Source organism: Suncus etruscus, chromosome 17 (assembly GCF_024139225.1).
Source record: "Suncus etruscus isolate mSunEtr1 chromosome 17, mSunEtr1.pri.cur, whole genome shotgun sequence".
NCBI classification, from domain to species: Eukaryota; Metazoa; Chordata; class Mammalia; order Eulipotyphla; family Soricidae; genus Suncus; species Suncus etruscus.
Window position 1 is genome coordinate 45,436,638 of NC_064864.1, and position 22,106 is coordinate 45,458,743.

The 22,106-nt window shown below is 45.5% G+C and overlaps 1 protein-coding gene and 1 non-coding gene across 2 annotated transcripts in view; one reads left to right on the forward strand and one right to left on the reverse strand.

The window, feature by feature from the left end:
- The window catches only part of FBXW4 (F-box and WD repeat domain containing 4), a 96,807-nt gene extending 77,267 nt beyond the window's left edge, over positions 1-19,540 (reverse strand). Inside the window, exon 1 of the mRNA XM_049764343.1 lies at positions 19,213-19,540. The gene's annotated coding sequence lies outside the window, so the exon portion shown is untranslated. The remainder of the gene's footprint in view (positions 1-19,212) is intronic.
- LOC125995307 (U6 spliceosomal RNA) lies at positions 17,689-17,795 on the forward strand. The gene has a single exon (XR_007490852.1). It is a non-coding gene; the product is annotated as a U6 spliceosomal RNA (small nuclear RNA).
- Positions 19,541-22,106: the final 2,566 nt, after the last annotated feature.

A 22,106-nucleotide genomic window follows, 5' to 3' on the forward strand; every position in this document is an offset into this window, starting at 1 on the left:
CATAGGGGATGCTAGGGACTGAACCCAGGTCTGTCCTAGGTCTGTCACGTGCAAGGCAAACACCCTACCACTGCACTAATGCTCTGGCCCTGAGCTAATGTTTTATATCTAAATTTTTAAAGGACCTGAGTTACACAGGTACAAATATATAGGTACGATAACAGAAATTTCATCAGGCTGGAGCAATAGAACAGCAGTTAGGACTAATAGTATAGCAGCTAAGGGTATTTCTGAGCGTAGAGTCAGGAGTAACCAGAGCATTGGCAGGTATGGCCCAAAAACAAACAAAAATTCTCATCAAACAATACACTAAAAATGTGAGCATTAAGCTACATGTAAATATCTTTTTCTGGGGCTGAAGAGATAGCATGGAGGTAGGGCATTTGCCTTGCATGCAGAAGGATGTTGGTTTGGACCCCAGCATCCCATATGGTCCCCCAAGCATTCCAGGGGCGATTTCTGAGAGTAGAGCCAGGAGTAACCCCTGAGCGCTGCTGGTGTGATCCAAAAACCATATATATACATATATACATATATATACGTATATATATGTATATATATTTCTTGGAGGGGAGGTATTGGGGCCACACCCAGCAGTGCTCAGGAGCTACTCTACATTCAGGAACACTCCTGGCAGGCTCAAGGGACCATTTGAGATGCTTGGGATGGAACCCAGGTTGGTCACATTTACCACTGTCACTCTGGTCCCCTTTTTTTTTTTTTTTTTTTTTTTTTTTTTTTTGGTTTTTTTGGGCCACACCCGGTAACGCTCAGGGGTTACTCCTGGCTATGCGCTCAGAAGTCGCTCCTGGCTTGGGGGACCATATGGGACGCCGGGGGATCGAACCGCGGTCCGTCTCCTAGGCTAGCGCAGGTAAGGCAGGCACCTTACCTCCAGCGCCACCGCCCGGCCCCGCACTCTGGTCCCCTTTACTGTAAAAATTCTCCCCATTTTTGGGCCACATCCAGCAGTGCTCAAGGATTACTCCTGACTCTGTGCTTAGAAATCACTCCTGGCAGGCTTGAGGAAAACATATGGGATGCCAAGGATTTAATCCAGAAAGGTCAATGCAAGGCAAATGCTCTACCTGCTATACTACCTCTCCGGTAAAATCTACCTTACCTGTAAAATCTGACCTGCAAATCTCTCCTAGACATTAAAAAAAAATCACCTGTCCTTATTAACCTGTCTACATAAAGAGTCAATAGATGAAAGTAAAATAAAAAACAATTATCTCAACCACAGAGGTAGAAGAAGACCAGGGAGAAAGAATGGATGTATTTCTAGAATTGGGAGGATAATAGTACTCTCACCCTCTGGTCACTTTTTTTTGTTGTTGTTGTTTTGGTTTTTGGGCCACACCCGGTTACGCAGGGGTTACTCCTGGCTAAGCACTCAGAAATTGCCCCTGGCTTGGGGGGACCATATGAGATGCAAAGGGGGGGGGGGGATCGAACTGTGGTCCTTCCTTGGCTAGCGCTTGCAAGGCAGACACCTTACCTCTAGCGCCACCTCGCTGGCCCCACCCTCTGGTCACTTAACTGCCATTGATGACACTTTACTATGGGCCAAAGCATTCCTTGAGGGCCTATCACAAGCGAGAAACTTCCAAAGCTGAGCTTCAGAAATTGTTCCCAAATAGCAGGTACAGACACCCTCTCCCACAGCCAGCATCAAAAACAAAATACCTGAGTGTTCCTTCAAAACAAGACTCTACCTTCTAAAACCATTCCCCAGCAACAGTATCACTTTGTACAAAGCAGTGTAACAACTTAATTTTATCTTTTCCTTTTCTTAAATTCTAGTTGGGGGTCGCATGATTACAAATTAGCTTTAAAAAATAATATATATATTATATATATATTTTTTTGTTGTTGTTGTTGTTCATACAATCCTCTTTGATATTTAGCCCCCCTAACTAAAAGTTATATCCCTTCTCTATTTTTACTGGCAAGTTAAAAAAATCAGAAGGAAATAAAAACCTTCTGTGGGGCCATCACTGTTCAATGGGGCCATCACTGTTCAGTCAAAGCAGGTGACAGACAAGACAGCAGGAGTGTCAAGAGCCCCTTGGAGTTCAATCAGGATCCCGGCTTTCATCTTGAAATGCTCTCTGATTGTTTGTTTCTAAGACATAGGTACAAGTAAAAAGTGGGGTGTTTCCCTGCAGCCCCATATTCCCCCCACCAAATTATTTGTGCCCTGTAAATAAACCTCTTGCATGGCTATTAATGCAAGGAGGAATCTCTAACCTGAACTGTGGGCCTAGTGGAACTTCCATTTTCCCAGCCTCCTTCTCTTGCCTCAGGCCCTTTTTCCACTTGGGCCCCCTCTCTCAGCTTTCCGCCACTTAGTCACCATTATACTTTGACTGCATTCCTAGGCGCATGACCTATTTTAAACAAAAACAATACAACATGCACCCATGGTAAACTATCAGGCCCCTTAAAATCTTGGTAACAAGTGAGTCCAGAAGGGCAGGAATTAATCTAGGCAGTTATCTAAAGTCTCCTTTCATTTCACCTCTCCTCATTCACACCGCCAACCAAAAGCAAATAAATAAACCTAAACTGAGGAGGAAAAAAAAATGGCTGGGAGGCAATGGAGAGAGAAGAGTGGGTTCATGGGAAAGATCTTAAACATGCATAGCCTGTAAAATCAGAAAATTCCTGGATCACAAAAAAACCGTTTCCCTTCCCTGCTGCATCTTGAACTTTTATTTCCCATAATGCCATTGATGCTGCCTACCTGCAATGACTGGCATGATTTTCATTGGCATAATTTCTTGCTGACTTAAGAATTTGGGAAATTCTGTCCAATGTATAGAACAAGGCCATCGAAAGAGGCAGTAGGCTAAGAGGAGGACAAAGTGATGAAAAATGATGCTTGGAGTTCTTGGAATTCTAACTTTACAGTCTTTGATTTCTTTGATCTTTGATCTTCTACTCTAGTGTGCACATAAATACATTCCCACCCCTATACTGCCTGTGCCTAACTAACATTTTTGACCAATACTCTTTAAGTACAAGTACTTAACCAACCCAAGACAAAAAGGTGTGTGTGTGTGTGTGTGTGTGTGTGTGTGTATGTGTGTGTGTATGTGTGTGTGTGTTTGGAAGCCATGCCCAGTAATACTCAAATCTACCCCTGGTTCTGTGCTACGGAAGCAGTCCTAGCAGGGATCAGGAAACCAAGTACCTTACCCTATGTACTACCTCCCTGGTCCCTCTTCATTTATACTTGCATTAGACAAAATCCCTAAAGGTCTTAGCAGCTGAGGCTTATACTAAAGGGTTTGTTTTGTTTTGGGGTCACACCAGCAGTGCTCAGGAATAACTCTTGTCAGGCTCAGGACCAAATGAGTCACCTATAATCAAACCTGGATTGGCTGCATGAAAAGCAAACACCATACTTACTACACTATCTCTCTGGCTCCTCCCAACTTTTTTTCAATCAAGAAAAAAAAATCATTATACAGTTTTAAATTTTCTTGTTTGGTAATTTTTTTTTTTTGGTTTTTCGGGCCACACCCATTTGATGCTCAGGGTTACTCCTGGCTAAGCGCTCAGAAATTGCCCCTGACTTGGGGGGACCATATGAGATGGCGGGGGATCAAACCTCGGTCCTTCCTTGGCTAGCGCTTGCAAGGCAGACACCTTACCTCTAGCGCCACCTCGCCAGCCCCAGTTTTAAGTTTTCTTACTCCTTTAAGAGTAAACAGAATAGCCCCCATCCACAGGGGGAAGCTGTATTGTAGGGACATGCTTGTAGGAATACCTACATCAGGTCTACTTTGAAAGGTCTCCAAATGGCAAACTACTGTACTGATTCAACACAACCTCCACAGGCCCATGGGCTCCCCAAATTCCTCTCTTCTGCTTTATTCATAAACTTATATCTTCACCTATTTTTTTTTTTTTTTTTGGTTTTTGGTTTTTGGGCCACACCCAGAGGTGCTCAGGGGTTACTCCTGGCTGTCTGCTCAGAAATAGCTCCTGGCAGGCACGGGGGACCATATGGGACACCGGGATTTGAACCAACCACCTTAGGTCCTGGATCGGCTGCTTGCAAGGCAAACACTGCTGTGCTATCTCTCCGGGCCCATCTTCACCTATTAATGCCAACACCAGCCTACCTTGGACTCTGACAATTTCCTCTTAGGCTTTCAATTCACCCATTCTTCATGATTAACAAAAGCTTCAACTTCTAACTCTACCAAACATTCCTCTCCAGCTGATCCAAACCCTTAAACTGAATCTACCATTATAGGCATTGTTAACTTTTTACAACTGTATGTTTTATTTATCCAATTATCATAAATTCCACATGATCAAATCTTATGTCTCAGTGCTTCAAAAGTATCTCTCAACTAGCAAGCAGTACTAGACCAGAAATTTTGAACAAATCTTCTCAATTTTCTTTTAACTAAAGATTTTTCTGTACGAAAAACTAACAAGCATTTTAAAAATAAAAGATTGGCTACTCAGGGACCAGAGCGATAGCACAATGGTTGGGTGTTTGCCTTACACGCGGCTGACCCAGGACAGACATGGATTCAATCCCCGGCGTCCCATATGGACACCCAAGCCAGGAGCAATTTCTGAGCACATAGCCAGGAGTAACCCCTGAGTGCCACCAGATGTAGCCCAAAAAAACAAAAAACAACAACAACAACAAAAAAAAATTGGCTACTCAGAAAATTTATATAGAAAGTTACCTCAAAGGATAAAAGAAAACAAGATCAGAACAATAATGTACTATCAAACAGTAAAGTTTACTATTATCCTAAGCTACTTGACAGCAAACAAGCAAAAAGTGTTAGCAATCATGGGCAGGTTTCCAACTTCCTAAAACTTTAAAGACATTTCCCTGGGCCTGGAGAGATAGCACAGCAGCAATTGCCTTGCAAGCGGCTGATCCAGGACCAAAGGTGGTTGGTTCGAATCTCGGTGTCCCATATGGTCCCCCGTGCCTGCCAGGAGCTATTTCGGAGCAGACAGCCAGGAGTAACCCCTGAGCACTGCCGGGTGTGTCCCCCTCCCCCCCCCCAAAAAAAAGACATTTCCCTTTAATATGTTAACAAAAATTCTAATAATATAAACAAGACTGTCTTATGTGTCTGGAGTGATAGTACAGAGGAAAGGATGTTTGCCTTGCACATAGCCAATCCAGGCTCAATCCCCAGCACCCCATGTGATCCCCAGAGCCTATGATTCTTTTGTTTGTTTGTTTGTTTTTGTTTTGGGGTCACACCTGGCTGTGCTCAGAGGTTACTCCTGGCTCTGCAGTTAGAAATTACCCTTAGTAGGCACGGGAACCATATGGGATGCCGGGATTCAAACCATCGTCTGTCCTGGATCGGCTGCATGCAAGGCAAACACGCTGCCTCTGTGCTATCTCTTCAGCCCCCAGAGCCTGTGATTCTTTTTTTTTGTTTGTTTGTTTGTTTTTTTGTTTTGTTTTGTTTTTGGGCCACACCCGGCAGTGCTCAGGGGTTACTCCTGGCTGTCTGCTCAGAAATAGCTCCTGGCAGGCACGGGGGACCATATGGGACACCGGGATTCGAACCAACCACCTTTGGTCCTGGATCGGCTGCTTGCAAGGCAAACGCCGCTGTGCTATCTCTCCAGGCCCCAAGCCTATGATTCTTAAGCACAAAGCCAGGAGTAAGTCCTGAGCAGTCAGTCAGGTATGGACAAAATAAAACAATGTCTTAGAAACAAAAGATAAAAATCATGGTCCTGGGCAGAGTAATAGGCATCTCAATATACTGCTTAGGAACCACTTAAACAAGAGTTCTCAAAATACAGTTCTCTCTTTGGCAAATTACTCTTTCAACAATGCCTAGAAATCCTTATACTCTTCCTAAAAATGGTAATACACCACATCTTCAGAAAGTCAACCAAAGCATCCAAATTCTTATGCTAAATAGAGGTTTGAAGAAAGCAAACTGTTTTTTTTTTTTTCTTTGTTTTTTTTGGGCCACACCCGTTTGATGCTCAGGGGTTACTTCTGGCTAAGCACTCAGAAATTGCCCCTGGCTTGGGGGAACAATATGGGACGGGGATCGAACCGGGGTCTTTCCTTGGCTAGCGCTTGCAAGCAGACACCTTACCTCTAGTGCCACCTCGCTGGCCCCAGAAGGAAGCAATCTGAACAGATAAAATTATAGTCATGTGGCTCTCATATGTAAAAGTTATCCAGTAGTTGCAGAAGCATTAGGTATTACACTGATCCTTTACACAAGGTTAAGATTTAAGACTGTTCACAACCATATTCATTTTCTCTTGAAATTGGTCAAATTATGTATTCGCAGGACATTTGACTGAGGTGTGTGCTCTGCAAGGTGATGCTCAGGGTTTCCTCTGGGATCTGTACTCAGGAATCACTCCTTGGAGCACTTGGGACCATATGAGATCCCGGCGATCTAACCCTGTCACCTGCATGCAAAGCAAATACTTTATCCACTGTATTATCGCTATGATTCAGTCAAAATATTTTTTACCTATGTCGGCTGAAATAAATTTATAAACAATTTAAAGTCCTCTATCGTAGAGATTCCAAGTGACTTAAGGTCACCAAAGGGCACCGTGAATCCCCAAGAGGTTGTGCGGAGTACAGCTTTTCCCATTTGATCACAGACTCAAATCCCCTAATATGGCTGACTTAACACTTTTTGAGGCTCAACGAGAGTGGGAAAGATGTTACTATTCTTTTTTAATGAATAAACCATTCTCGGGGCCGGGCGGTGGCGCTGGAGGTAAGGTGCCTGCCTTGCCTGCGCTAGCCTAGGACGGACCGCGGTTCGATCCCCCGGTGTCCCATATGGTCCCCCAAGAAGCCAGGAGCAACTTCTGAGCGCATAGCCAGGAGTAACCCCTGAGCGGCACAGGGTGTGGCCCAAAAACCAAAAAAATAAAATAAAATAAAATAAAATAAACCATTTTCCATTGAGTTATGAGATTCTAGTAGACTCAGAGTGGACTTTGTTCTCGTAGCTTCAAAATGACTTTTCTCTGGGCTCCCCATATGAAATGTGGGAAATAATGAAACCACTCTGTTTCTCAGGATTGGGTTTTTTTGGATTGTTTTTAATCTTGTAATTGTGTCCCGTATTAATCATCAATGCACGATCTCAGCTTAAGGGGCCAGGTTTCAAAACCCCTGGTGTCCCTTCAGTCTTAATGCAGGAACAGAGGACATGAACCAGAAGCCACCCAGAAAGCTGCGACATCTCCAGTTTCTAGGTTATAATGATAAAATCATACTGCAGCGAAAAATAAGGGATGCATGAAAAGTTTACCCTAAGTTATTCACTTCTGGAAACAGGCCCTCATGACCCAGATTTGATTCTTTATATCTGGGGAGGCTGGCAATACCTAGTGATTTTCCTGGCTCTGCACTCCTTGTGGTACTTAAGGGATCATATGGGATGAAAGGAATCAAACCTGAATAAAACAGTTGCAAAGCAAGTGCCCTACCAGTTGTACTATCTCTCTGGTCCTGAGCCATATCTGAATCGCATCTCACCTTTTCAATATTGACATAAAGGAAAATGAGCAGAAACATGGGACTTCAAAACTGGAGCTCCAGAGAAGAAAAAGAAATACTATTCCTTTTCTCTAAGGAAGAGAACCTATATATGAACTAGTGGACAGGGGAAATATTCCTTCCAATGAAAAAACTTTCCAGGAAAAGTATCTCAATATATTTACTATAAAGCAATTTAATTTCCCTGTCCCATCACCTGCCACCCCATTCCCCTTCCCTCCTCCCCACCCTGCCCCAAACCCACAGATTGTGGATTTCCTCTCATTCTTGGCAGAGTTACCAGAAGAAATATAATACCCCCTTCGGACTGCTCCCAACAGCTGCTGGAACAAGAAGGGAAGCTTGGGGCATCCTTCCAAAGCTGCCTCTAAAAATGACCATTCTCCTGCCAAACCATGCAATCAGTAAGCATAAGATTCCTCTTTCTCTCCTTTTTTAAAGCAAGGGGAGATTGCAAAAGCAACCATGTCCACTAGTCCAAAATGCAAGATACCAAATGTCTTTATTCCATCTGTTCTCAACCTGATGCCAAGTTGAAACATATGTACAGTACACCACCACTGATCTTGAAACAATCCTCAATTATGTCACCAGAAATTTTACTAATGGAGTATTAGTTCAAATTCACCAATTTTCAAGTTAGGACTCTGATCAAACTTCTATTTAATGTAATTTCTTTGTTTTCGGGCCACCTTCCCACTATTATATGATATAATACACACCTCCTTTCAGGTCAAGAGTCATGAAAAACAGACGTCTTGTAACAAACCCACCAATGACTATAACTGTACCCTAGACTTTTCCCCCTTTTTCAGCATCATAAGTAAATACTCTTCAGTTATGTCTAGAAAAGTCCCATCACCAGGCAGCTGAGAGACTTCCACTTAGCCTCAGTGTCTCAACTGGGACCACCAACAAAGAAGTTCACTAAGGGCAGAGGCAATATCTCTCTTTACTGAGGAGAAACTGGACAGAGTCTCAAGCATCATTCCCAAAGGTGACAGCAGGGGTTGAATGAGGACCGTGAAAACTGTACAGGGCAGGGGGAAGGAGGGCTGGGAGAAAATATAATGTAAAGAATGATTTGGAATCAGGGGCAGAAGAAGGTGGAGGGATGAACTGGCTGACCCCAAATGTCTTTTCCATCTCTAACTTCTATGATTCTTTGACCTCCAATTCTGTGCTGTGGACAAGGAATGGAAAGTCAACAGACATGGTGATGTTTTGGCAGTCTGCTCTTGTCATTTAGTGGCCTTTGCATGTATTTTTTAAGGTGTCTCCAAACCCTGACTTCATTTCACAGTTGTCACCTTTCTTAGCAATTTGAGCTCATGTCAAATACCAAAAAAGAAGAAGAATGTACTGGCAATTAATGTGGACAAAAGAGGCCCTATTGGGTGGCCCAAACTTACAGGGAGGGCAATGTGGATAACTTGGACTTAATGAAGAACTAACTCAAACCTCTAGTAAAAGATACATGCTGTCTCCAAATAGTCTAATACTTAGTTTTACATACAAACAGTTGTAGGATTCAGGCTTCATAAACATATTCAGATTTTCCTTTTTTGGTGCCAGGGATCATATCCAGAGCCTCACACATACAAAACATGTACTTATCACTGTTCAGCCCCAACATTTTAAATTTTATTTACAGGGAAGCTGTGGCACCAGGGACTGAATTTGGGGCCTCTCAGAACATACAAGTTCTGGGTTCCACCCTATGAGCTCTCTCCCTTTGGCTCCATATACATATTCTTAATTATAGTCATCTTCCAGTATTGGTTACAACTAGAACCTCATGTGAATCTTGTTCAAATCTGAACAAAAAATTGAACAGAAAGTATACCTAAGAATAAGCTAAATTTTGGGACTAGAGAGAGTACAGCAAGGAAGGTGCTTGCTTTGCATGCTGCCAAGCTGGGTTCAACCCCTGATACCATGGTCCCCTATTCTCACCAGGAATGATCCCTGAGCACAGAACCAGGAATAAGCCCAGGGTACTACCAGCTGTGGCCCAAAAACAACATAACAAAAGTAAGAACAAATCAAATCTTTAAATGTTTAGTCTCATCTGAGGATTAACACACATGAAATAAATTCTGAAGCTAAGTAACAGAGCAAAGTGAGTGCTAAGTCAACTATCATTGAAAATTCAAATCCTGGGCCCGGAGAGATAGCACAGTGGCGTTTGCCTTGCAAGCAGCCGATCCAGGACCAAAGGTGGTTGGTTTGAATCCCGGTGTCCCATGTGGTCCCCCGTGCCTGCCAGGAGCTATTTCTGAGCAGACAGCCAGGAGTATCCCCTGAGCACCACCGAGTGTGGCCCAAAAACCAAAAAAAAAAAAGAAAGAAAGAAAAAGAAAAAAAGAAAATTCAAATCCCGAGGCCAGAGCGGTGGCACAATTGGTAAGGTGTCTGCCTTGCCCACGCTAGCCTAGGATGGATTAAAGTTTGATCCCCAGGCGTCCCATATGGTCCCCCAAGCCAGGAGCGATTTCTGAGTGCATAGCCAGAAATAACCCCTGAGCATCATTGTGTGTGGCCAAGAAAAAGAAGGAAGGAAGGAAGGAAGGAAGGAAGGAAGGAAGGAAGGAAGGAAGGAAGGAAGGAAGGGAGGGAGGGAGGGAGGGAGGGAGGGAGGGAGGGAGGGAGGGAGGGAGGGAGGGAGGGAGGGAGGGAGGGAGGGAGGGAGGGAAAGGAAGGAAGGAAGGAAGATGAGAGAAAGGAAGGAAGGAAGGAAGGAAGGAAGGAAGGAAGGAAGGAAGGAAGGAAGGAAGGAAGGAAGGAAGGAAGGAAGGAAGGAAGGAAGGAAGGAAGGAAATTCAATACTCAACTTTCTCCCATTTTCAAATAGTTGGTATCACCTTAAATTTTGAAACTTTAGTGCAGTTTGGTCTCAGAAAGAATCTGACTAAATTTCTTTCTTTTTCCATGGTTTAATTCAGGTCTAAAAATTAATCCAATATTACAGACAACCCAGGGTTAAATTGCCACAGAGCTCAATGGGCAGGAACACATGTTTTTATACATGAGGCACTATAGGGTTCCCAAAAGCTATCAGGAATGAACACTGAGCTGGGAGTAACCCCTAAACATGGCCAGTTTTAACAAAAAAAAAAGAAAAAGAAATAAATAAACCATAAAAATAAAATAGTTAGGGGCCGGAGAGATAGCATGGAGGTAAGGTGTTTGCCTTTCATGCAGAAGGTCATCGGTTCGAATCCCGGCGTCCCATATGGTCCCCTGTGCCTGCCAGGAGCAATTTCTGAGCATGGAGCCAGGAGTAACCCCTGAGCACTGCCGGGTGTGACCCAAAAACCACAAAAAAAAAAAAAAAAAAATAGTTGGGGCCGGTGAGGTGGCGCTAGAGATAAGGTGTCTGCTTTGCAAGCGCTAGCCAAGGAAGGACCGCAGTTTGATCCCCCGGCGTCCCGTATGGTCCCCCCAAGCCAGGGGCGACTTATGAGCGCTTAGTCAGGAGTAACCCCTGAGCATCAAACGGGTGTGCCACCCCCCCCAAAAAAAAAAGAAAAAAAAGAAAATAGTTTACAATACTAACACACGGTAAAACTACACACGGTAGTTTTCTTTTAAATACTCAACAAAGGAGCGAGAGTGAGAGTACAGCAGGTATAGTACTTACCTAGCACACAGAAGACCAGGCTTAGAACCCCAGCACACCATCCAGTCCCCTGAATACTACCAGGAGTGAATCCTGAGCACAGAGCCAGAAGTAAGTCCTAAGCACTGCTGAGTGTACTCTCCCCCAAAATAATAAATATTTGCACAAACCATTTTAATCAATATGCTTCCTCAAGAACCTGTTAGCTTAATTTCAACAGTTCTAGCACAATCTCTACTTAAGATAATGGTGCTAGACACAGAAAACTGAAAGTGTGGAATATTAAAATATTTTTAAGACCCCATTCCTGTAAGAACCGCTTATCTTCAGATTATGGGGACTCTGAATGTTTCCATATTTCTGCATTGAAAACTAGGAAACTCATCCCCTAGCATTCTGATTTTAAAAAACTAGGAAGAATATAAGCTTGTGGTCATGGAAGAAAAGGCCTCATTCTTGCCATTTTCATTTGGAGGTACAAAACCATTTCCTACTTCCACAGGTGTATTGTTTTATTCATTTTACACAACTGCAAACTGAACTCAACTTTTATACACTCACAAGCCATTAAAATGAAATCTCTCCAAAATGACTTGAAGATAAATACATTCACTCATAAATGATCTCAGTCAATAAACTGAAGAGCAAGAGATTCTTCTCCCTAGGTGAAGGAGAAAGGTGAAGGAAAAAGCCTAAAGTACGTTTCTGAAAAATCAGGGGAAAAAAATTGGGCCTTAATGTAACCAACCACTTCGCAATGCCTTCTTTCAGATTTAGGGAAGGAAACTTTATGCTTTCTGAACCAAAAGAAAATGCTCTTAGGCGCAATCACTGTAAAACAAACAAACACACTCTGCTTATCTGTGTCCATCTCACCACTCTGGACGTTAATCATCACTGAAATAGATACCCCAGTCGCCCGGCCTCAAAGAGCTCCAAGCCTACAAGACACTGGCTGAGGAATGAATGTACAAGCCAGGGCAAACACCTCCGAGTTTTACTCCCTAAAAACCCTATGGTTAATTGTAGGCATATCTATCATAGGCAAAGGAAAGCAAGCACCCAGGTATGGTTCCAAAGGCATTAAAATCAAGGCTATATATCTGAAAACATGTAGGACAATTTGGATATACCAAGTAAGCTTTCAGAAACATAAGACTAGCAAAAGCATTTTTTAATAATTAATATAGCAGTTATACTTTTCTCTTTCCATTCAGTGTTCTTGTTAATCTTCAGTATCAAAACTTGCAGACTGCAACTCTGCTCTTCCTCCTGTCATAGCCTTAATTTATTGTATTTAGCCTACACTATAAACCAAAAGTTAAATTTTTATGGTTTTGCTCTTAAAGGAATTAGATTTTTCTTCTAATGCTTTAGGGAAAACTTAAGGCTGTTCTGTGAATTATTTCCTTTATTTTTATATTAAAGGTATTTCTATTCCCCCAGGTTTCATAAAATCTTCAAATACAACTAATTTTAAAATAAATGACTGACTCAAACTTTGTGTCCATTTTTTTTTCTTTAAAATAAAAAAAGCTTAGAATAACTACTCATGTTCTCTATTTGTCTAAGAGACCTAAAGGTCTCTTAGGTCTAGGTCTAAGAGACCTAAAGGGAAGCAAATTATTTGTTTGTGGTCTTAAAGTAAACCAAAATGCCTTCAAGCACAAGTATAAGACCATTAACAAATCACAAGGAACCAAAGCAGTTCATCTTACTCAACAAAGCTCTGATCAGTTAGGAACAGCCAAACTGAATGAGACTTGCCCTGGGCCGGAAGGTCAGTAAACCTTAGCAGTTTGTGTTTCTAAGAATCAAAAGGCTCTTTAGCAGAGAGGGTAGATCCTAAGCAAACGGGTACTACTGTCATGTTTCTGAAAACCTTCAGGACACGTGAGACAAACTAATTGTTTGTGTATGTATCCATCATCTTTAGGCAATATTTAGGACAGATGAAACTTGTGTGTGTGTGTGTGTGTGTGTGTGTGTGTGTGTGTGTGTGTGTGTGTGTGTGTGTGTGTGTGTGTGTGTGTGTCCATCCTCTTTAGGCAATATTCAGGACAGGTGAAATGTGTGTGTGTGTGTTTTCATCCATCCATTCTGTCTTTAGAGATATACTGGGTAGGGGGAAGTGAAGAATCTGATCGTCCATCCGTCTAGTCCAGGGGTCCTCAAACTTTTTAAACAGGGGGCCAGTTCACTGTCCCTCAGACCATTGGAGGGTCTGACTATAGTAAAAACAAAACTTATGAACAAATTCTTATGCACACTGCATATATCTTATTTTGCAATGAAGAAACAAAACAGATACAAATACAATATGTGGCCCGAGGGCCATAGTTTGAGGACCACTGGGTCTTTAAAGAACATTCAGGACAGGTGAAAGAAACTAAAAATTCCTGTGTACCTCCCATTTTAGGCAAACCTCGAGAGTCAACCCATCTCCACTTTTTCTATATGAAGCCTGAGTAGAGAGCCACTGTGCTAGAACTTACACATTGTTCCATGTCATCATCAGGTTACTGGTCTTCAAGACCATAAAACTGCTTTCCACACTGGAGAAGCCCATGTTCATGTTCTTCGCCCCCCCTTTCTCTCTTCTCTCTGTCTCCCTCTCCTCTGTCTGTCTCTCCTCCACTCTTTCTGTCTCTCTGCCCTTCCCACTGTCTCCCCACATCCTCTCTGTCTCACACACATTCCTCCCTCCTCTTTCTCTCTGTAAATTTCTTGAATAAAACAAATTCGCTTCATTTATATATGCAGTCGACCCAAGTTCTATCCTAGCACCTAAAATGACCCCGGAGCAATACTAGGTGTAGCCCAAAAACAAACAAAAAGTCAAAAAGTTTGTTTAAAAGTTTATAAAAGTTTATCCCAATGTTTCTTATGTACTTAATTAGCCCAAAGCTAACTATCCAAGCAGCTATGCCCTCATATTTGGGGCACAGGCTCCCTAACACTCTGTGATGAGTGGGGTGCAACTATCTCCCTCCAGAGATAACAGCACCTCTTACTGGCTTATCAAGTCTCTGCAGCTGTCCAGAAAGCAACCACAGTGGTAAACACTCTCTCCACCTGCTATAAAACATATAGCATGTCGCTTTTCTGGTGCGGCGACCTGGCCTTTGGGAGTCGCTCCAGGAGCCGATGTGTCCCCTTTCCCTCCACCCATCATTACATCCAATAAAGACCCGTTGTTGGTAAAATAAAACAAAACAAAACAAAACAAAACAAAAAACATATAGCATCTCCCCTCAACTCAGAAAACAAGCAATCACCCTGTTCTTTATCAAATGATGAAGGACAACTTCCCTAGGGGATGGAGAAATAGTACAATAACTAGGGAGTTTGCTTTGCACACAGACAACCTGGGTCGATACCCAATATTTCATATGGTCCCCTAAGCACCACCAAGACCACCTAAGTATAGAGACAGGAGGACAGGAGTACCTCTGAGCACTTCCAGGTGTGGCCAAAAAGAACAAATAAACTTCCCTAACTCAGCAATATCATCCTAGGACATAAAAAAAAAATTGAAACATATATAGCTACTACTGCATATCACTTGGCCTTCTCAAAACTTTTTGTTGTTATTGTTTTGTTTGAGAATCATAATTAGGCTCTGTACTCAGGGAATACTCCTGGCAGAGAACCACATGCAGTTCCAGGAAATCAACGAGTTTGGTCATGTGAAAGCCAAGTTTCTTACATATTGTACTATCTCTATGGCCTTCAACGTCCTTTATACTTTAAACTCATGTTCACTGTTCATTATTCTTGCTTAGAGAAATACATTCATTCCCACTATTTATCACTGAGAACATTTGGAATGAAAGAAAAAATAAACGTAATACTTGGGGTGAGGGATGCCTAGTCGCACTTAAAGGATATTCTCAATACAGTGCTTAGTTGTTGTTCCCTGCAGTGTGCAGGGATCGTTTCTGGCAGCCCTCTGAGCCATCTCTCTCTTGCACAATTACTTTATGTAATTTTTTCATTTGATTTCTATAAAAAGGGAAACCTAATTTTGTCTTGACTAACTGGAGTTTCAGTTATTTTAACCAATTTCTTTTATAGGTCAAGTGCTATATTCTTTTAAAAGTTATTTTTAGGGGCCGGAGAGATAGCATGGAGGTAAGGCGTTTGCCTTTCATGCAGAAGGTCATCGGTTCGAATCCCAGCGTCCCATATGGTCCCCCGAGCCTGCCAGGAGCAATTTCTGAGCATGGAGCCAGGGGTAACCCTTGAGCACTGCCGGTGTGACCCAAAAACCACAAAAAAAGAAGTTACTTTTAAAGAAATGAATGTAGTGGGGCAAGAGCAGTGGTGCAAGTGGTAAGGCATCTGCCTTGCCCACGCTAGCCTAGGACAGACCACAGTTTGATCCCCCGGCATCCCACATGGTCCCCAAAGCCAGGAGTGATTTCTGAGTGCATAGCCAGGAGTAAGCCCTTAGCATCACTGGGTGTGGCCCAAAAACAAAACAAGCAAAAAATGAATGTAGTAATACAGCAGGTAGGGTGTTTCCTTGCACATGGCTGACCTGGGTTCAATCTCCAGCATCCCATATAGGCCACTGAGCCCTCAAAGATTGATTCCTGAGCGCAGAGACAGTAGTAATTCCTATGCACCACCGGGTGTGGCCCCCAAATTGAAATGTAACAAGGCCATATATCAAAAATATCTCAATAAAAACAAAAAATAATATGTACTTAAAAATACTTAGGAACAAATTAAACAATACATTTCACTTTATAGTGAAAGCCACTGAAACCTTTAAAAGACACAGAAAAGAATTTTGCTCAATTTTTAAAGAAACATGATACAAAAATCTAACAAAAATAATTTAACCTGGGGCCGGCGAGGTAAGGTGTCTGCCTTGCAAGCACTAGCCAAGGAAGGACCGCGGTTCGATCCCTTGGCGTCCCATATGATCCCCCCAAGCCAGGGGCAATTTCTGAGTGCTTAGCCAGGAGTAACCCCTGAGCATCAAACGGGTGTGGCCCAAAAACCAAAATATATATATATAAAATAATTTAACCCAAATGGAAATTACACTCTAACGAAAAGAAATTATACTCTAACATTATTTTGGGGGATCACACCCGGCAACGCTCAGGAGTTACTCTTGGCTCTGTGCTCAGAAATAGCTCCTGGCAGGCACAAGATGGGGGGGGACCATATGAGATGCCGGGATTTGAACCACCATCTATCCTGGATCGGCTGTGTGCAAGGCAAATGCCCTACTGCTGTGCTATCTCTCCGGCCCCTATACTCTAACATTTAAAATAGTATGGAAATGGGGCCGGCAAGGTGGCGCTAGAGGTAAGCTGTCTGCCTTGCAAGCGCTAGCCAAGGTTCAGGACCGAGGTTCGATCCCCTGGCGTCCCATATGGTCCCCCCAAGCCAGGGGCAATTTCTGAGCGCTTAGCCAGGAGTAACCCCTGAGCATCACACAGGTGTGGCCCAAAAAACCAAAAAAAAAAAAAAAATAGTATGGAAATGGACAAATACATTAGCAAAACAAAACAATCCAAATGTAGAACCAATGTACATATGTTCATGTGTCAATGGCTTTTCAAAGATTGGAGGGAGACATATACCACAGGGATCCCTGTGGATCCTGGAGGCTGGAGAGTTAGTTCAGCCTTGCACACAGCCAGGTTCAATCCAGAGCATCCCAAATGACCCACCAATCCTGGTAGGAGTGATTCCTGAGTAGAGAGCTGGAGTAGTCATACCAGTTGTGGCCCCCCCAAAAAAAAACAAAAAAGTGAATTCAACAAGCTAAGCACAAGTGTTCATACAGGACCCATAGTTTCTATCTGATACCTCACAACACAGCCTAGAGTGTCCCCCCAAGTTCAGAGCCAGGAGTAGCCCACTGAGCTCCATCAATTATGGCCTAAAACAATAACTAAAAATGCCGAACAGCACAAAGTATCCTCATAGTTCATTTATACAACTGCATATGATTTATATGCATACACATGTATGAATTTTATATTTGACATTTCTATATTTAGTAATGTAAACTTTCTAAAACAAGGGGAAGATCATAGAAAGCGCAGCAATAATTAGGTAGCCTTTTAGAAAAAGCTGATCCCCTCCTTGCACTCAGCTGTCTGATACCCCTGTACCACAAGTGATTTCTAGCCACAAAAAAGGTTGCAAACAGGGTAAGAGAGATAGTACAGCAAGGAAGATGCTTGCCTCGCACACAGCTGACCCAGGTTCAATTCCATGTGGTCCCCTAAGCACTGCCAGGAATAATTTCTAAATGCAGAACCAGGAGTAACTTCTGAAATCACCGAATATGCCACGCACACACACCCAGCACGCACGCGCACACACACACACACATATAACCTCTGCAATATCTCTTTAGCCCAAAAGCATTATTTTAAAAAATCAAATTATACTAGAATATCTAGCGAGAATATTTAGAAATTTCTCAACTTTGAGGGGAAGGAAAATTACAAATGAAAAATTTTACTATAAGAATAAACCTCACGTGCTCGCTTCGGCAGCACATATACTAAAATTGGAACAAAACAGAGAAGATTAGCATGGCCCCTGCGCGAGGATGACACGCAAATTCATGAAGCGTTCCATATTTAAATAAATAAATAAATAAACCTCAGGGCCGAAGAGATAGCATGGAGGTAAGGCGTTTGCCTTGCATGCAGGACGGTGGTTCGAATCCCGACATCCCATATGGTCCCCGAGCCTGCCAGGTGTAACACCTGAGCCCTGCCGGGTGTGATCCCCCAAAAAAGCTGAAATAGTGGGGGCTGGTGAGATAGTACAGCAAACTATGTATTTACCATGCATGAACCAAAAGGGTTCAATCCCCGATATCCCGTATGGTTCCCTGAACACTGCCAGAGCTAATTCCTAAGTGCCAAGCCAGGAGTAACCCCGAGCACTGCCAGGCGTGGAGCAAAAACAACAACAAAAGCTGAAACAGTTGTGTAAAAATGGTAGTATTAGAGCTTTTGGGGTTTCTTTTTTTTGGGGGGGCCACACTCGATGAAGCTCAGGGATTAACCCCTGGCTATGTGCTCAGAAATCGCTCCTGGCTTGGGGAACCATAGGGGACGCTGGAGTATCGAACCATTGTCTGTCCTAGGCTAAAGCGGGCAAGGCCTTACCGTTTGTGTCACACCTCTGGCCCCGTATTAGAACTTTTTGTTAAAAAAAAAAAAAAAAACTTTAATGTTGTTAAACTACCACCACCACTCCTTTTTAACCTTAAATAAATTGGAGTGGAGTTGGGGATTAAAAAGGCTTTTCCAGGGTCAGAAGGATGGCACAGCGGTCAGGCGTTTGCCTTGCACGCGGCCAACACAGAACAGACCCCTGTTCGAATCCGGACATCCCATATGGTCCCTCTAGCCTACCAGGAGCAACTTCTGAGCGCACAGCCAGGTTACTAACCCCTGAGCACCACCGGGTGTGACCCAAAAATGAAAATAAACAAACAAAAACAAATAAAAGGCTTTCCCCCATTCTTACTTAACAAACCTTGAGGGAGTTTTTCCATTCACAAGTTTCAGACACTACCCAAAAGGGGTCAAATGGCATTTACCCTGCCTTACCTATCCAGCTTAGCCCTAAACCAAACCCCTGCCAAAAGCAGGCACCCCTGTTTGGCTTCCAGTCCTCAGAGGCCTAGGCTCCTGGAGGAGGAGGCTAAGACCTCTTGCACTTCACCTGGGCCTTCACACCTTTAGAACAGGGGCCAGAGATAAGGGCCCCAGGGGAGGTTCGGGCAGACCCCATCATGGCCTTGGGTGTCAGAGGAGCCTCGGAGGGGTGACACCCAAGGGTCCTGCATAGCTGTAGGGGGTAGGGGGCTGGAATGGGGGTGGCACACAGCAGGAAGATGTTTCCTGGGGATGGTGCTGCGTGCATGGGGAGGCTGGGGCAGGCATGCTCCCAGGCAGGGGGGCCTTGGAGAGAGAGAAAGAGAGACGCTGGCACCCCAGGGCCTGGCTGTGTGTGTGGGACCCCAGGGCCTTGCCCGGGCGCTTACAGGTCGGTGCCGAGCGGCGAGAAGCCGGCGTTGAGCGAGGCCCGGGCTATGCGGCGCCACAGCAGGTCGCAGCCGGTGAAGCGCCGGAGCCAGCGGCACACCTGCGCCAGGCGGCCCAGGGCCCGGACGTCCAGGTAGGAGCAGATGAGCAGCAGCAGCTCCTCGGGCAGGCGCCACAGCGCGGACTCCCGGGCCCCGGCCTCCTCCTCCGCCTTCTCCTCCGGCTCCGGCTCCTGCTCCTTCTCGGGCCCCGCCTGGGCCCCGCGGCCCTGCCATCGCCCCGGCCTGGCCCGGGCCCTGCAGTCGTCCTTCGGCAGTCCGCCCTCATCTCGGCCTCTGCGCGCCCCCTCCGCGCCCCCCGAGCGCCCCCGAGCCCCTGCGGCCTCCTCGGCCTCCCCGGCCGGCTTCCCCTCGGGCCCGCTTCCTCTTCCTCTTCCCCTTCCGCCCGGCTTCCCCTTCCCCTTCCTCCGCGGGCCCCGGGCCGCCCGCCCCGCCGGCCCGGCCCGCGCCTCCCCGCTCGCGCCCTCGCTCTCGGCCCCCGACGCGTCGCCGCGCCCGGCGGGCCCCGAGCGGCTCGGGCTGCCCATGAGCGGCCGCGGGGCCCGCCCGCCGCGGAACCCAGGCCCGGCCGCCCCCGCCGCGCCTCCGCCGGCAGGAGGCAGCTCCGTGTCGGGCCGGGTCACATGTGGAGGGCGGGCGGCGCGGGCCCGCACCGGGGCCGCCCCGCCCCTCACACCCGAGGCCCGGCCCGGGAGCCGTTTTTCGGGGTGCCGGCCCGGAGTTGGGGCGCGGCCCCTCCTCCACCCAACCGCGGGGAGACCCGGTGCTGACGGGGAAGCGCTCGGGTGGCGTCGTGCGCCCCGGCCTGTGAGACGCGTCCAGGCCCTGGCCTAGGCCGCACGCGGGAGAGATCAGAGCCTTCGAGAAGCCACTCACTGAGCATCCCCTGCTCTCCAGGTTCCTCAGAAGCAACTGCCCCATTCCTCAGTTTCCCCCCCAAGCGCCCACCCCACTTTCCGACCACCCCCGTTCCCCAGGTTCCTCAGGAGCACCCACCCCACTTGCCAACCACCCCCGTTCCCCAGGTTCCCCAGAAGCGCCCACCCCACTTTCCAACCAACCCTGGACCCCAGGTTTTCCAGAAGTAGCCACCCCACTCACCGACCACCTCTGCTCCCTATATTTCTCAGAAGCGTCCACCCCACTCTTCGACCACCCCTGCTCCCCAGGTTCCTCAGAAGCGACCACCCCACTTTCCGACCAGCCCTCTACCCCAGGTTTTCCAGAAGCGCCCACCTCACTCTTTGACCACCCCTGTCCCCCAGGTTTTCCAGAAGCACCCACCCTACTTGCCAACCACCCCAGTTCCCCAGGTTTCCAAAAAAGCGCCCACCCCATTCTTTGACCACCCCTGTCCCCAGGTTCCCCAGAAACGCCCACTGAGGTGGGCTCCCTTCACCGAAACTCTCTTGCCCCCAGACAGTGCCACCTTTCCTCGGGCCACGTGCCAGGAACCCACGAAAACGCAGCCCAGGAAGGTGGCAGTCGTAGCTCCCATTCTCACGCCCTCCGAGTGGGATCCCCGGGGGTGACAGTGTTTCGGACATTTGAGGACACAGCGGCGGTCAAGGGCCTGAAAGCATCACTTTCTGGTCAGGATCAAGATGTAACTAGGGCCCGGAGAGATAGCACAGCGGTGTTCACCTTGCAACCAAAGGTGGTTGGTTCGAATCCCGGTGTCCCATATGGTCCCCCGTGCCTGCCAGGAGCTATTTCTGAGCAGACAGCCAGGAGTAACCCCTGAGCACCGCCGGGTGTGGCCCAAAAACCAAAAAAAAAAAAAGATGTGACCAAGCTAGACCTTCTCCTGAGTCACCACCCAAGTCATCGCCCATCCCCAAAACACCCCTTCCTTCCATTAACGCAGGTGAAACAAAGAGGAGCCCAAGTTTAGCTCCTATCCTGCATCACACAGGGCTATTCAAGCCGCATCTGGAACGTTCAAGGCCCAAGTCAAAAAGGTGCTGTAATAATAGCAGGTCTTGAAGATCCATAATCAGAAAAGGAACGTTCATTATATATTGACTGGTAAGGTTTTAATACAGGAACCAGAGTTCCTATAGTACCCTACAGTGGATAAAGCACTTGCTTGCTTGCCTTGCATGTGGCTCACCCTGGTACCGCCTATGAGTCCCTCGAATCAGAGTGATTCCCGAGCACAACCAGGTGAAACCCTTCACCCCAAGAGAATGATTTCTGATGCATCTGACTAAATAAAAGAATTTAGCAGCACTTGTACTACATCGTTTTTCATTATACCTAGACTTGCATCCCTGACCTGTATTTTTTTTTTTCAGTTGGATAGCACTGAGTAGGAAATAAGATTTGTGGGGAAGATGTTTCTCCCTGTCTTGTGTATACTGTATCCCAAGGAATTTAGGTTTTTATTTTGTTTTTATCATCAGACCCACTTTCGTGGAGCAAGAATGAATGAGAAACCAACTCTGGAATGATTCACCATTTAGCATAGCCAAAGAGAGACCTAAAGAAGTCGCTGCATGGGCTTATGATGCTGCAGAAGCATCATATAACAAGGTCAAACCGGAATCTGGCTTTGCCCTAGAATTACTTTTTGATCTTAGCAAAACAACAACAAAAAACCCACCTATCTTGGCCTTTTAGTGTTCTCAGTCTGTAGTGGAGATAATGCCCCTGCCTTACTTTTGAGGGATAAATGAGATGATCCCTGTAAAATGCTTTGAACTCCTCTAAGAAAATTCTCAATAATAGTTACAGGTCAAATCCTGTTACAAAAAAAAGGAAGAAGAAGAAGAAAAAGGAGGGGGCATTCTTTGTGTAGAAAAAGATTTCCAAACTCTAGCCAATGGTTTCTT